We start from the raw sequence: 14,465 nt of genomic DNA, 5'->3' as shown, positions 1-14,465 counted from the left end.
GGGTATGAATACTGAACGGAACATGCAGCCATTCCTAGATCAATGAAATCCGGCTATTTTGGATTGTGGTATGGCCTTCTCTCCTTCACTCTCTCCCTACATAGTTCCCTTCCCACCATATGTCCTATGCCATTACTGTTTAGCGCTCCTTTTCCATTCCCTCTCATGTTCCCTTGGCCTCCCCGATTCCATACCCTCTGTCTTTCCCCATTCCCCCCTTCTCTCTCTCCCCCTTTTGGTTTTCAAGATGATAATAACATTTCCTAGGTTTTATTTTATACTATGTATGTTTTATGTTTATTCCATTGGGTGAGATGGTGAAGGTGAGCGCTGTTTGTTAAGAGTTGCCCCCTAGGATGGCTGGGCTGTATCAATGTTGACTACTTGGAAAGCATAGACCGACTAACAGATACATGGGAGTGGCTCATCCGAGCTTTTTCCTTTAGCTCGTCCCTGTCAGTCTATTCATGAAGAAATCAATGTAAGGAGGGGCGGCTACACCTCGATGCAATAAAAGGAAGAGGTGCATGCCCACCCCTCCCACATCCAGTTGAAGTTACGTGAAATGCATCAACGTAATCACGGCCTGGAGACGCCGTCTCAGTGATCCCCCAATTCAAATGGAGAATGGAGAACTTTGAATATTATATCTAGCCTGTACATGTGGAGCTGCTACCTGTCCACTAATACCGCTGCAGCGCGGCCGGAGATCCGCAAACAGATCGTATGGTAATTGCGCCCAGTGTTTGATCCCCTTTGTGGCGGACGAGGATGTGATGGAACTGCCCTGCTGTTTGAAAGCATAAGGAATCTCGGCCAGTATTAATGCACCATCACACTTAGGCTTTTGTCTTATTAGAGACTGCATTGCAATGTATTAACTGCATGACCCAGGGACTGAGCATGATCCCGGAATAGCCTGATGTGATTGGTATAGGGCTTATGATAGCTATGCCTCAATTATGTTAAAAAGGAAACTAGTACCTGAACAACTCATTTAATCTTGATCAAGGCTATGCTCATCTGGCAGCTGTCATGAAGCATCGTATGACCGCTAATTGCTCTACATTTGAATCTAATCTCCTAATGACATTTGAACTTTATTTCAGCTGCATTATTACTTCCAGGAATGGATATTTTTGATGGAATGTCTTCTGCATGTACACGCAAATACATATGCTATACTCATTTCAGCTAACCCAAAGGAATCAATTGTCAGTAGAACTTGGAGACTTTGTTTAACACCTGACACAAACTAGACAGGCAACACTTGTGTGTTTGGCAGCTAATTCATTGGCAACATCACCTTCAGTAGTCTCTCCATATCCCCAGGGGCCACGCATGCATGGTTTCCCTGTGTACCCATTTATTATTCATTATTTCCCTATTGGCGCATTGGCCAGGAGGGTTTCCATGCATCCATGGTAATACAGGCGCCTGGACCGGTCTTGTTTTATTTGTGAGTGTATGGTTTGTTCTAGTCTGCATCGGTCTGCTTGGTGCATCGTATGCTTTCTTGCATTTGGTGTGCCATCTGTCTGATGTCCAGTGAGATCAGCTTTACATAACTTTTTATTGCTGAGAGGAAATCTCTTATTGTTGTAGTTTTGATACCCAATAAATTATGGATTGATGTTTTACTCACTCTCCCATCATTGCCCACTATAGCCTTAGTAGCCGTCTTCTTCTGGGGGGTGCCCTCTCTTGTGACTTCCCCTAGAATACATTTTTATATGACGTGTCCCAGAAGGCTGCAAGGGAAGGAGGAGGGGGGGGGGGTCAAACGTCTGCTCGGATCAACGCCGCAATCCGTCCCGAAGTGGGAGCGGGTACCTGTCAAAACCAGGTACCTACAACACTTCCACTTGAAGTACATGAATACAGCTTACTATTTTTTGCATATGCACAAATGCTGTAGTTGTGTTGATGATAGCACCGCTGTATACACGAGTACAACAGCGCACAGCCTTTTTCAGGTCATGGATAGGCTGTACTCTGCTCCTAGTTTCTGGCCTAGGCCAAAATTAGGTCATACATCCCATGAGTCTGCGTGGACAATTTCTTCTCTTATCTGGGAGGAGGGGCTGTCTCAGGTAAGCATGCCCTTCTGCCCGAGCTAAGAGCAGATGGATTCCAGGAAGCAAACGCTACATGAATCATGAATCGCCCTTACTCCAAGTTGGCCATGGCTAGAAATGCTGAGGGATGTTTTTCAAAGTGATTTCTCAACAAAAAGCATGGAGACGGGGATTATGAGCGTTTGATTTGAATAATTAAAAATTTAATAGCATTTTCAGTTTGTGGTGCTCAGACACCCTTAAGTTCCACTTTACTGCATCGTTTAATTCATCATGTATAAAAAAAAAGCTGTTAAATATATATTTTGAGGGAGCAGCTTTTTAAGCACAACTCATTACAGGTCTGTATAAACACAAAAAGTCCTTTATCAAAGCTTGCACTTACTTTTGGGTGGTTAAATGTTGCTTAGGCCACTGCTGGTTCAGGATGTTGACTGGAGCAGACTGAAATGAAAAGGATTAAATTTTAATTAAAATAAATAAAAAAAATGGGAGTGTGCTAGCTTTTAGATCTATTGCACATTACATGCTTTAAAGTAGAACATGCAAGTAGGACAGAGTTAGAACATAGATATTTTTTTACTACCGAGTCCTTGTTGGAAAAATGTTAACCTTTTAATTTCTGTTCCAGGTGACACCAAACAGCAAAACTAAAACCTACACTGTACATAATTTCTAAGCCTTGCCTAAGACGAAACATTTTGGGCCTATACTTAAGGGTAGCTACAGTATATGCTGGAAAAATAGATTTAGTAAACATGAACTGCATAGCCAACAATTTCAGTGTGAAAGTATACAGTGTGAACATCAGCCATGTCCTCATTTTTAAACACAATTGGGTTTACAGATAAAGAGTCATCCTAGAGAAGAACCTACCCTCAGCTTGCATCCACACTCTGGCACAGTTACTGGATAGGCAGAATGGGATGAAAGAAGCACCATATGTAGGACATTTCTAGGTAAGCAGATACTTAAACGGTTAATAAAGCTGGCCATTAACCCTTTCATGACTAAGCCTATTTTTGACATTTGGTGTTTACAAATTAAAATCCGATTTTTTGCTAGAAAATTTCTTACTTAGAGCCCCCATACATACATACATACATACATACATACATACATACAGCAAAGAATCTAGAGAATAAAATGGTGATTGTTCCAAAAAATATTGATTTTAACTTAAAGTGGAGTTCCACCTCCCCAAAAAAAAAAAAAAATATTAGTAATGTTCTTAAAAAAAAAACAAATTTAAGAAAAAAACATTTGGAGACATTTTTTTTTTAACTCACCTCTAAATGCCTGTTGCTGGGGGGTCCCTCATAGTCTGCCTCCTTCGGTGCCTGGGCTCCTGACGTCACTTCCCACGGCGCAGGAAGGGAGATCATCTGGGACTTGTCAATCATCTGGAACACGTGACCGGTCCAGATGATTGCGGGGCCAGTGACGGCGCAGCTCGCACATGCGCAGTAGGTGCCTGGCTGTGAAGCCACATCCGGGTGCCAACAGTTGAAATGCCAGCACCGACGAGCGGAGGGGGGGGGGTGGACAAGCGGGGCTTCGATCCCCCGTATCGCTGGACCCTGGGACAGGTAAGCGTCCAATTAAAAAAGTCAGCAGCTGCATTATTTGAGTTTATTTTTTTTTTTTTTTAAATGGGAACCCCGCTTTAAGAAACAAAATGTCTGAAAAAGATTTAGACTTTAAGTGGTTAAACTTCTGTTAAAAACTTGGCAGACTGCCTGGAGTTTCTTTACACAGAGGTGTATCCCTTTGATCCAAGAAGGAAATGTTAGTTACAATGTTTCATGTTAAAAACTTTGCAGACTGCTGAGGTTTTCTTTTGACAGCTGAGTGAGCAGATGAGTCTCTCCACTTGTTATATGAAAGAATCAGCAAACTCTGCAATAGAGATCGTCAGGGGGGTTGAATCGAGATCACGATTTTTTAACGATTAATTGTGCAGCTCTTCAGGCCATGCATGGATTAAATTTGGCCAGTTCAGCAGGAACCAGGTGAACTTCAATCAATGAATGGCTGGCTATTCCAGTTCATAGCGATCAACTTCTCATGAATGAAACTGCTGACAAATCTCAGGTTGATCAGTGCTGCAGCCAACAGGGTGCAGATCAGTGTATTCTGACAGCAAGAAGGCAGGGTAGTCTTTGTCATAATACAATGGAACAGCAGTGAGGATTCCTGCATCTACATAGAATGTGTGGATGTGGGAATTGGCTGTTTCCAAGTATGGGAAGCTTAAGGCAGTCCACATCCATTTTAAAAGGTGACTATACACTGTACAATTTCCACAGAATCTACCATCAACTATGTAGTATAAGGGGCTACCTGACTTGATACAATTGTAAAGCATTGTTAGGTTTGTCCTCATATTATACAGTTGTGGTAAATCTAAAGGAGATCAGAAATGGTACATATGGATAGTTATAAGGCCAGCTTAGGGCTTGCTATGTTTTCTCTAATATAGAGCTTGCCCTCTAAATTCAGACGAGCACAGCTTCTTTCTTTATCGCTACATATACAAAACACACTTATGACTAAATGAATCTGCTCACAGATCAGCCAAACTAGGAACTGAAAATTGTTGACCCTGTCCCATAATAATCCTGCCGATTTTTGCATTCTGCATAAAATCAAGTCCAAATATAACTGCATGGATTCCTAGAATCGTGCTTATCAGACAGATCAACTCAAAAATAGTCAAAATTGGCAATACTCATTTGAATATCATTAAAATACACACACACACACACACACACACACACTTTGGGTAAATAAAGACGTTCAACAATTACAAGGCAAGTTTTGAATGATTGCCTGGATACAGTCATTGTTGCTCAGCCATCTTCAGTTACCTTACACAGTAATTGTAGCAGCAAGTAAAGAACAAGAAAATGGCATGGGGTGGGTATAGAAACCATTGCATTCATTGTAGCTGTGCTTTAATTATGAGAAAGGGAGGTATCGGTGGTGTGTGGAAATAAATGCAGTTTCACACAAAAGCAGCTGTAGTTGCGATCTCTATTCCTACAGAGACCAGAGTATGAGCTGTTACTCTTCTTGAATAACCTAAAGCAGAACTTTACCCATAATCGTTTGATGGCAAAAGAACGCACATTCCACATTAATTATACTACCAAAATTAATGTGTGTTCTAAATTGCCTCCAGCATTGCTCCCGTTTCTTCTTGCTGTAAGCCGCAATTTTGTTGAAGCCCAGAGTAGTCACTTCCTTGTTGGAATTTCTACCCCTTTTCCTTGGTCTCAAAAACTGTCATTTTCTTTAACCACAGATCTGCGTGGGACCACCCCACGCAGATCTACTGTGGCAGGGTGGCCCTCCTGTGCGAAATCACGTAGCTGTACGTGATTTAGTGCACTGAGTCTGGGGCAGGAGCGTGCACCGCCAGCGATCCGCTCCCACTGTGATTGGACATAGTGGGAGCCAATCAGCGGGTCCGGTGGACCTGATGGTCGCCGGCACCTCGCGATCATTCTCTGGAGAGGCAGAGCGGCGGTTTGCCTATTTACACAAGGCAGATCGCCGTTCTGTCAGAGGGGAAGGTGGCGATCTATCTTCCCCAAGTCAAAGCATCCCCCACACAGTTAGAAAGCACTCCCTAGAAGCACATTTAACCCTTTGATCGTCTCTGATAACCGCTTCCCTGCCAGTGTCATTAGTACAGTGACAGTGCATTTTTTTTAGCACTGATCACGAAAAAAGTTTTACTTAGCCCTGGTTCACATTGGTACGATTTGACAAATCGGCGGCAATGGCATCGTCCTAATCGGTGTGACGCTGCATCTGCGGCGCCGCACCGATTTAAATAAGTAGTTTCTGGACTACTTTTTGTGATTTCGGGCTGCGATTCACATTGACATCTGTACAGAAACCTGCACAGATGTCTCTGAAAAATTGCGGATGAAATTTTTTTAAACATTCCATAACTATATCCCATAGTTTTTACACGCTATAACTTTTGTGCAAACCAAATCAATATACGCTTATAGAGATTTTTTTGTACCAAAATACATATTGGCCTAAATTGATGAATAAGCTCGATTTTTTCATTGGGTATGTTTTTTTTTTTTTTTCTGCTATAAAACACCCCCACACACACACACACACACACCACATTGTTTTTTTTCTTCAAAACAATGCTGGCCAAAAGGAGAATCACAATTTTTTTTGCTTAGAATTAAGATCACAATTCTCACTGCGTTGCATTCTGGGAGAGGGTATTTATGGGACAGACGCCATGTTCGGGGGTTCATTTTCAGCCACCTGCTGGCCCTCCTGGCCGACAGGTATGCGTTAAGAGTACCACCTCGTGGTCCTCCGTCCTGGAGGACCACGTCGCTGCGGCATGTGGGTGGGCCCAGAAGCCTATCTGGGGCCTACCACAGCGGCAGAGGAACGGTCCTGAGGGGTCTATCCTGAATGAAGAAGCTGGACAACCGAGAAGATCCCAGGGGAGGACCCATCATGCAAGGATCAGGCAGAGTGCTGGTCTGGAGAGGGGCCTGGTGACTCGGTTGGAGGACGTATCCTGAAGTAATCTTCTACTGGATAGTACTGCCGGGTTGGCTTAAAGGTTCAAGTACTGTGTCTGACATTCACTGCAAACCAATACATCCTGTGGCAGAGGATCGTACGGATTTTATTCCAAACAAGTCTGTGGCAGAGACTTTTGTTCGTGCTACGTACTGGTTGCTAGGTAAGCGAGAGGCCTATCCAGGTGGGCAAAGATTGGGTCCCACAAGGGGGAACGCATTCAACCGCAAGTGTTCAATTCCAGAGAACATTCTAAAGAATACTAAAGAAAGGTATTTGAGCTTCCTTGCAACTTTCCTTCTGCCTCTTTCCTGCTACTTCCTTTATTATTTGTTCATTAAAGCATTGGAAAATCTACTCAAGTGTTAGTGTCTCTACATCATCCAGAGGTAAACTAAATGGGACCCTAGACCCGGTGCAACAGAGGTGTAAAGAGTGAAGGTAACAGCCAGCTTTAAACCAGCAGCTCCACCGAGAGTTAGTGCTACATATATTACACACACACACACATAATACATTTTTTTTGGGGGGGGGGGGGGGGGGGCTCTAAGTAATTTTGTAGCAGAAAATAATAATTTTAACTTGAAACTAGCAAGTGTCAGAAAAAGGTTTAGTCTTGTGGTTAAAAAAAACTTCCCTCATTTACAGACCGAAGTTCAGAACAAAACGTTACAATGTTTATATTAGCTCAGGGCTGAGGAATGTTGTGATACTTGGCAGACTGCCTGTTTTTCTATGCAGAAGTGCATAGCAACAAAATGTGATTTTAAAAAGGGGGTGATTCTTTCCTATACCCACTGTAAATCTTCTAAAAGCGAGAAGGTTTTTGCATTGATTTCCCTCACTTTTTGTGTCTAAGGGACAGGAAAGGAAGTCTCCCCAATGGGAGGTGAAATAAATACTACTACTGACAAGGGTTCACTTTTTATCAGCCCCCCCCCCCCCCCAGTATTCATTCTATTTAATCAATTACCAATAAAAAAAAACAAACTGGAAAAATTCACAGCACTCAAATGCCATTTACAAAATGTAAACATGTTTTGCAACAATAACTTTTTTTAACCTCGATCCATAACATGGTTTTGCTAGTTTAGGACTACTATTGAACAAGGATTGGCCTTGTTTTAAATGTGTTCAATTCACCTGAACACATAACAGCAGTGTTGGCCATGGGCTTTCTGGATGGAATGTTAATAAAAATGAGTCCAAACTTCATATACAGGTGTAAAATGTAGCAACCTAGTTTAGTACCAGACTGAGGTCAGCAAACCTTTGCCAAGAATCATCTTGAAGACCTAGGTCTTAAGACAGTGAATGCCCCATTTTGGGACTAAACTGAAAACTGGAGTAAATATAAATGCGGTTTAAAAAGCAGGTATAGATTAGGAAATGGTTCTAATTCCCAACCGTGACATCCAAGCATATAAACCCAATACACCAATAAAACGAATTTAAATCAACTAGATTATAGGTTTTCAAATACAATGCATCAGTCAGTCATTCTCACTTCAGTAAAACATATCCTTTTCCAGCAACTCAAATATATGTTCTTGGATTGCCATTAGACAAACTACACTCCCATACGGTCTTTAGTTCTAGATACAGAATGCAGGTTTAAAATATCACGGTATGGTCAAAAATTATGATCGAAAAAAGGTTGAACCTAAAACAACCCAGCACATCTTAAAAATCTACAAAAAAAAAAAAAAAAAAAAAAGAAAGAAGGAGAGGGACTAAATATACTGGCCCAGAAATAAAAAAAAAAAAAAAAAAAACTCTGCTTGTACCATCATCGGTGCAGTACCTAGGTAAACACTGCACTACATTAGTGCGACTCTCATTTGTCGCTACTTCAGCATTCCCCCAGCTCTTCCATCTTTCAATCCTCGGTATGTGAACCCTTCCTGTCACACCACACACTTCATATTGCCAGGGCTCCCCACAGTCCAAACAGGGACTCCTATTCTCAGTTCAACTTGATCTAACAGACAGTCTACTGACTCCTGGATAAAGTTTGTTTTAGTTTCCATATTTTAGAGATTTTATACTCAGATATTAGGGTTATTCTTATTACATATCCATCATGTAACTGTCCCCACTATATGAAGATCTACAGTACAACATCCATTCTATGTACCTGGTAGAAAGAAGTGCAGGGTGAAGGTCATTCATCGAAAAAGCCAACATTCATTCTATTTAATGATTTCCCAATACATTATTAAAAAAAAGTTCTTAAAGCTTTTAGGCCTCACCAGTGGCGGCTGGTGCTCAATATTTTTTTATTTTTTTTTTTGGGGGGGGGGGGGGTTAGCAAACAATCACACACACACCCCGCCCCCACCGGGGATGCATCTCTATTCTATATTAAATTACTAAATCAGTAACTCCCCTATATGAAGTTGTAGGAACAGGACTTGAATGTCTCCTATGACTTACCTGATTGGCCAGACAATGCAAACGACTTGTCCAAAAATACCTAATCAACACGTTTTTGAATCTAAAAACACACAACTATTGTGATGGTACTCAAGGCCCAACAGAAATGCAAAGATGCACCCATCAATGTCTTTAGCTTGTTTCAGATGGTGTAGCCAACCTGGCACTATGTACCATATATAGTGGCAGTGTCCTAAATTAACCAGATTTTGGATTAAAATATTCACGATTATCTGGTCGGTAAGGGGCATAAATATCCCCAGACTCCTGAAGTGACCCTATTCCAGAAAATGAACTCTGATAATTGTAGCTAATTTCTTAAATAATTCTACCAGCTATAGTAAGGTACTGGAAGCAGACTGATGTTGGTGGACCATGTTAAAAGTACATAAATTGGATAATAAAGCAACGATAAACTCACATGCAACCTTCAAAACGAAAAAAGTTTGATAAGACCTGGGACCCCTGGATGAGTTGACCGAGGACACCTTGGGAATGCCCTCTTCACCAGTTGTGGTAACCTTCCATTTTTCTTTTTCTCACTTTTTTTTTACCCAATTAGGTTATGAAGGGATGACGACGGATGAGGTCTTCTGTTTACGATTGTGAACCAATTGCTCCAGTCCCCTGACATCACTTTAAACTGCTGCTTTGGGAATCAGTTTGTCTATGTTATTAGTTTAAGGTGACTGGAGTCTGTCTGCCTATAACTGTCAGTTCTATTTATGTCTCTGTATGGATACAAAATTTCCAGTTTTATATCTGGTCTTCCTTGGTTTACATCCAAAACCTTTTTAATAAAACAGATTGAAATACGAATAAAAAAAAATACTGCAAATTTTACAGCACTCAAATGCCTGTTTAGAAATGTACACGTTTTTTGCAACAATAAAAATATTTTACAACCTCAATACAGAACAGGATTTTCCTAGTTTATAAATAGGTCAAGAGCATAAACCGTGCTGTATTAAATGATACAATTTTAAAGCAACCAGCAAAGCTAAAGACAAACAGCACAAATACCAAAAAGAAAAAAAAAAAAAAAAAAAATGCAGCGCTCAAATATATAAAACAGTAAATGTCATTGGATCAGCATTTCTAAGACATCTTTATGGAAGAAGGCATCAATGAAGACATGTTGAAAAGAAATATTGAAAAAGGGAAATCTTGTGAAGAGACCGCCACCAATTGCATGAAGGCTTACCGGAGATAATGGACTTAAAGGGGCATATACCTCTTAAGTCAACAAGGCTTTGTAGTGATAAACACCATATGGAATGTAAACCATCAACAATCCAGATAGACTCGGTCACAGCAAGGACTTTAAATGATACTGGTCAGCAGCGTGTTCACAATAAATGGGCAAATGTGGGTACCCTAGATGACGTCTAATCAAGTTCTGCCATCACTACTGCGCCTTTTAATGACCTTATAAGCCTTTTACTGCTTCTAAAATGTGAGTGTCCAATTTTATCTTTTAATTAAACATTTGCATAAACGTGATCACACTATGTGGAACCTTTTTTCATTTCTTGGTTTTATCGTGTGAGCATGCGAACCTCCTCTGGCCATCCATTTCCCTATCCGAACCACATTTGCCCGTTTATTGTGAACATGCTACTAACCAGTATCGTTTAAAGTCCTTACTGTGACCGAGGATATCTGGATTGTTGATGGTTTACATTCCATATGGTGTTTATCACTACAAAGCCTTGTTGACTTAAGGGGTATATGCCCCTTTAAGTCCATTATCTCCGGTAAGCCTTCATGAAATTGGTGGCGGTCTCTTCACAAGATTTCCCTTTTCAATATTCCTTTTCAACATGTCTTCATTGATGCCATCTTCCATAAAGATGTCTTATGCCCTGTACACACGATCGGATATTGATCGGACATTCGGATGTTGGCTCAAACTTGTCTTGCATACACAAAGTTGTCGGAAAATCCAATTGTTGTGAACGCTGTGACGTAAAACACGTACGTCGGCACTATAAACGGGGCAGTAGCCAATAGCTTTCGTCTTACTTTATTCTGAGAATGCGTGGCACTTCACGATCGGAATTTCCGACAAGGGATTTTGTCGTCGGAAAATTTTATAGCAAGCTCTCAAACATTGTGTGTCGGAAATTCCTATGGAAAATGTGTGATGGAGCCTATACACGGTCGGAATTTCTGACAACAAGGTCCTATCACACATTTTCCATCGGAAAATCCTATCGTGTGTACAGGGCATTAGAGATGCTGATCCAATGACATTTGATACCAGGCCTCTTTATGATTTGCTACAACTCACGTGGTGGACTTTATTACACATTTATTTAGCATTGTTGACACACAATCTAATTTTTCACCATTTTATATATTTGAGTACTGCATTTTTCTTTTTTCATAGGTTTATGGCCACCATGGAACCAGGTTTGGGACAGTTTTAAAATACAGTATGTACCAAGCACCCAGTGTTCCATTTACCAAGGCACGTGACTGACAACTGCAGCGATTGCCTTGGGTCTTCTGGTTCTCATATAAATCAAGCCAAACCTCCATTTACAGGTGTAAAAATGTAGCAACTTATTTTATTAATCAGCCTGATTTTATAAATTTTAAAACTTTTGATGTGTGCAAACATTGGCTAAGAAACATTTTGAAGGACCTGGCTCTTAAAGAACACCAAGGACCCATTTGTGGAGTCAATACAAATGCGATTTTCAAACAGAACGTCACCCACAAAAAAAAAAAAAAAAAAAAAATTTAATAAACACCCACGCTTTTGCTGCAATTTTCAGCTTGAAACTACAGATTTCCCCATGCAGTATTCTTTGCCTCTGGATGATCAGTCTGATGGCAAGCATCATTCCACCTACTTCCGCTGATCCTAGGTCTTCCTGGACCTGCCCCTGCCCCAGTGACTAGAGGTCAGGGGTCTCAAACTGGTGGCCCTCCAGCTGCTGCAGAACTACAATTCCCATTAGGCATTGCAAGGCTGACAATTGCAAGCATGACTCTGAGGCATGATGGGACTTGTAGTTCTGCAACAGCTGGAGGGCCACCAGTTTGAGACCCCTGGACTAGACAATGAAAGGCGAAGCAGCACAATGATAAGCTTATGTTCCTGTCATACTGCTTTTTCTTCGTATTATTAATAAGAAAAAAAAAGGGAACACTCTACAGGTTCCCTATCCCCTTGGTCCCTGCTGTACTTGCTTCCGTGGATGAACCATCCGTGCCCACACAGCCAGTTTAGTGGTCCAAGGATTTGAAACTCCTGCCCCTTTTTGTAGGGCTTCCAGGACGCATCAGAGCAATTCCAATTAGTCGCAGATGCTCTCCATCCAATCTGACAGAGCTTAATTTTGCAAAGAACGGGCAAAAGTGTCACTCTAGATGTGCAAAGCTGGTAGACACATATCAAAAAAAACTTGCAGCTGTAATTGCAGCAAAAGGTGGTCCTACAAAGTATTGACTCAGGGGGGCTGAATACAAAAGCACCCCACATTTTTCACATATTTGAAAAAAAAAAAAAAAAAAAAAAAAAAAATAATCATCATTTTCCTTCCACTTCACATCTGTGTGTCAATTTGTGTTGGTCTATCACATAAAATCCCAATAAAATACATTTACTTTTTTGGTTGTAACATGACAAAATGTGGAAAATTTCAATGGGTATAGATACTTTAAGGCACTGTATTTGCAGCCGACAGTCAGCTTTCTTGTAATAGCAAACAGATCGGCCGCTATTACTCTCTCTCCCCCCCCCCCCCCACAGCTTGATCAAGGTCTCCCGTTCCACCGGGAGTCCCAATCGACCAGCCAGCGCTGCCGATTATGGTGTGATTAAATGTTTTTAAGAGCAGAGGAGAGACTCTTACAGACCCCAGATCCCTTCATAAACTGTACCCGTCACATGCCTATTGCCATCACAAAGCTGTTTACATTCCTTGTAACAATTAAAAAAAAAAAAAAAAAAAACACCACAAAAAGCGCCCTGTCCCTCTGTGCTCACGCGCAACGGCGAACCCGTGTGTCGATCCCGCACGTATAAAAAACAGCGATCGTCCCACACATGAAAGGTATCACTGTGAATGTCAGATCATGGGAAGCAAGTCTAGCACCAGACCTCTTCTGTAAATCTAAAGTGGTAACCTGTGAAGGCTTTCAAAGGGTCACCTATGGCTAGAAAAATTTACATAATTTGTCACCGTTGTACAGGCGTGACATGTTTGGCACTTGCTCAGCGTAACATCTTTTACAAACAATTTGGGTTATGTATTGTGTGGGGGGGGTTTGCATTAAAAAAATAAATAAATAAAAAAAATATTGCAAGACGCACCATTTTCTGTGGGGGGGGTTGCATTAAAAAAAAAAAAAAAAAAAAAAAAAAAAATTGCAAAACGCACCATTTTCTAGGGCCTCTGCTTGTTTTCTAGCAAAAAATAAATAAATAAATAATGGTCGTTACATGTGAAAAAAAAGTGCCAGAAAAAGCCTGCTTCCCAGCATCCAATTCGAATAGCAGGAGATTGTGACCAGCTCTCTATGGAGCCGGTTCATATATCTCCAATGCGGCTCCAGTGCGAATTTGCACAGAAGCCCTGTGCGTCTTTTAGTCCGTTTGAGGTCTGAATTCAGCCCAAAATTCGGACTGAAATCGAACCTGAACCGGTGAACCAGGACGCTCAGGACCCCTGCTGGGAGCCACATCAGCATTAGGTGTGAACCGAGCCTAAGTGGTAAATGGCTGGGTCAACCTCAGAGACTGCCCATTTCTTAAGGAAACCCTCCATTAAAAGGATATTGCTCAGCAAAATGCTTTGGAGGGACAAAACACTCTTCAGGATAAGACTGCTTTCACACAGAAGTTTCCAATCGGGTCCACCTGTCCATTTTTCAGGCAGACCTGATCGGAACCTCCAATCTTCTCTATGGAGCGACAGGTGTAAAACGGAAATTTGTCTGTTTACACCCACCTACATCCAATCCGATCCGCCAAAAAGAGATGGATGGGGATCCGTCCAGCAGAGCACATCAGATGGCAGTCAGGTGAGCGGGAGAGGAGAGCGGTCTGTTGTCCACTCTACATGAGTGGAGTGGACACTGACCTGTCACCCGCCTGCTCAGCGGAGGGATCCCCTGCTGAGCAAGCAGATTGCAGCTGCAGCCCGCCCATTGTGAAAGGAGCCCAAGGCCAAGCACCATACAAGATAAGTTATATCAGTGTTTCTCAACTCCAGTCCTCAAGGCGCCCCAACAGGTCATGTTTTCAGGCTTACCATTATTTTCCACAGGTGAGTTGATTAGTTTCATTGCCTCAGTAATTACCACAGCCGTTTCATTTGAGGGAAATCCTGAAAACATGACCTGTTGGGGTGCCTTGAGGACTGGAGT

At 41.6% G+C, this 14,465-nt stretch overlaps 1 protein-coding gene across 4 annotated transcripts in view; it reads right to left on the bottom strand.

Moving 5' to 3' along the window:
- Window positions 1–14,465, bottom strand: part of GPR160 (G protein-coupled receptor 160) — an 87,786-nt gene that overhangs the window by 39,076 nt on the left and 34,245 nt on the right. For 2 of the 4 annotated variants that reach the window (XM_073626173.1, XM_073626175.1), the window contains exon 2: window positions 2,464–2,522. The exons of the other annotated variants lie outside the window; for them this stretch is intronic. The gene's annotated coding sequence lies outside the window, so the exon portion shown is untranslated. The remainder of the gene's footprint in view (window positions 1–2,463; window positions 2,523–14,465) is intronic. 4 annotated transcript variants of the gene reach the window in all.

The sequence above is a fragment of the Aquarana catesbeiana genome, linkage group LG04 (genome assembly GCF_042186555.1).
Source record: "Aquarana catesbeiana isolate 2022-GZ linkage group LG04, ASM4218655v1, whole genome shotgun sequence".
Taxonomy (NCBI): domain Eukaryota; kingdom Metazoa; phylum Chordata; class Amphibia; order Anura; family Ranidae; genus Aquarana; species Aquarana catesbeiana.
Note: the sequence above shows the minus strand (reverse complement) of the source record. Positions and strands in the feature narration are given on the sequence as shown.